General features: G+C 44.1%; 1 protein-coding gene across 5 annotated transcripts in view; it reads left to right on the forward strand.

Annotated features, from left to right (window-relative positions):
- LOC113822607 (uncharacterized) overlaps positions 1-2,500 on the forward strand; it is a 304,937-nt gene that overhangs the window by 220,934 nt on the left and 81,503 nt on the right. The window lies entirely within an intron of this gene.

Below are 2,500 nucleotides of genomic sequence, written 5' to 3' on the forward strand. Positions count from 1 at the left end.
TCTCTCTCTCTCTCTCTCTCCCTCTCTCTCTCTCTCTCCCTCTCTCTCTCCCTCTCTCCCTCTCTCTCTCTCTCTCTCTCTCTCTCTCTCTCTCTCTCTCTCTCTCTCTCTCTCTCTCTCTCTCTCTCTCTCTCTCTCTCTCTCTCTCTTTCTCTCTCCCTCTCCCTCTCCCTCTCTCTCTCTCCCTTCCTCTCTCTCTCTCTCTCTCTCTCTCTCCCTCTCCCTCTCCCTCTCCCTCTCCCTCTCTCTCTCTCTCTCTCTCTCTCTCTCTCTCTCTCTCTCTCTCTCTCTCCCTCTCTCCTCTCCCTCTCCCTCTCTCTCTCTCTCTCTCTCTCTCTCTCTCTCTCTCTCTCTCTCTCACCCTCTCTCCTTCTCTCCTTCTCTCTCCTTTTCTCCCTCTCCCTCCCTCCCCCTCCCTCTTCCTCCTCCTCCTCCTCCTACCCCCCCCCCCCTTTCTCTATCTATCAATCCATCTTTCCATCCACTCTCTCTCCCTTTCTTCCAATCTACCAATCTATCTCCCTCCGTTTCTCTCTCTCTCTCCTTCTCAAAGCCTCCCCTCGCGAGCTCTCTTTCTCCTTTAGGGAATACCGGTAGACGAGCCGGCAAGAATTCTGAAGTATGGATTGAAATTGAGACTTTAATAACGACAGAAGCGATGGTCGTAGCTTTTCGTCGGGATGAGAAGGTCCGTTTATATTCGGTTATTATTTATTTCTCCATTTTATTCTGGATGCGAAGGGTGGGCTGACTCCGATCAAATATTTGCCGAGCTGACACTTTTGCCGTCAGCAAGACAGATGTTAAGTGCATTTATCTCTCTGTCTGTTATTTATTTGGCAATAGGTGACTATGTAGTTCAGTTTTCTTGCCTTCGTTATTGCACAAATGTTTTTTTAAGATAATATCATTTTTTCCGTTTTTATTCATTTATTGTTTGCAGGGAATTTTATCTCTTGTTCCATTATCAGTGTGATTATGTGTGTACCCTTTGACGATGTAGATAGACTGTACATATTTTTCTTCTATTTCGCGTAAAGATCATTACATATATTTAGTTTCTCTCTCTCTCCTTCTCTCCCTCCCTCCCTCTCTTTCTCCCACCCTCCCTCCTTCTCCCTCTCCCTCTCCCTCTCCCTCTCCCTCTCCCTCTCCCTCTCCCTCTCCCTCTCCCTCCCTCCCTCCCTCCTTCTCCCTCTCCCTCCCTCTCCCTCTCCCTCCCTCCCTCCTTCTCCTTCTCCCTTTCTCTCTCTCTCTCACTCTATTTTCCCCCGCGGGCGCGAAAAGAAACTCTCCATCACATTGGATCACAATAAAATTTATAGATAAGCCAGTAGAGTTCCTAGGCTGGTGACGGCGCTGGGTTCTGACGGCTTAATACTTGATACAGGCCGAGACATAGAGGAACGTGTGGGTTTTGATATCAATGGGATCCTCAGTATCTGCATATCTGTCTATCTGTATGTTACATATTTATCTGTCTATCTATATGTTATCTATTTCTCTCTCTCTCTCTCTCTCTCTCTCTCTCTCTCTCTCTCTCACTCTCTCTCTCTCTCTCTCTCTCTCTCTCTCTCTCTCTCTCTCTCTATATATATATATATATATATATATATATATATATATATATATATATATATATATATATATATATATATATATGTTATCGATATCTCTGTCTATCTATTTATTATCAGTTTATCTATTTATTTATCTTGCTATCTATCTAAGTATCTATCTATCCATATCCATCTATTTGTCTATCTGACTACATATCTATCTCCCCCCCCCCTCCCCTCCCCCACCACCCGCCCATAAACAATCATCCTTAAAACACATTTCGCGTTAGATTCGTACCCTCTCTCCCAAAATCCGAAAATGTGTTTAATAATATGCCAGGCGTGACAGATTTTATTCCTGTCACGTGGTTTCTGTCAGGAAGCGGCGGCCATACTTGCTTCCTTGCAACCCCCCCCCCCACCCCCCTACCCCTTCTAGAGTTTCTCTCTCCTTTCGTGTTTCTCTCTCTCTCTCTCTCTCTCTCTCTCTCTTTCTGTCTGTCTGCGTGTCTGTTTCGGTCTCTTTTTTTTTGTCTGTCTCTGTGTATTTGTTTCTCACTCTTTTTCTGTCTGTGTCTGTTTGTCTCTCTTTGCCTTTCTCTCTCTCTCTCTCTCTCTCTCTCTCTCTCTCTCTCTCTCTCTCTCTCTCTCTCTCTCTCTCTCTCTCTCTCTCTCTCTTCCTTCCTACCATTTCTCTCTTTCTCCCTTCCTTTCCTTTATTCGTTAAAAATGAGGAAAGAGAGAAAGAACGAAAAGAAGAGAAAAAGAGGGAAAAAGAGAAAAGAGAAGAGAAAAAAAAGGTACGAAGAGAGAAGAGAAGAGAAAAAGAGAAGAAAAACACACTAAGAAAAGAGAAAAAGAGAAAACACACGGAGAGAGAAGAGAAGAGAAAGAGATAGAAAAAATAACACGAAGAGAGAGGAGAGAGAAGAGAAAGATAA

The sequence above is a fragment of the Penaeus vannamei genome, chromosome 7, assembly GCF_042767895.1.
Source record: "Penaeus vannamei isolate JL-2024 chromosome 7, ASM4276789v1, whole genome shotgun sequence".
NCBI classification, from domain to species: domain Eukaryota; kingdom Metazoa; phylum Arthropoda; class Malacostraca; order Decapoda; family Penaeidae; genus Penaeus; species Penaeus vannamei.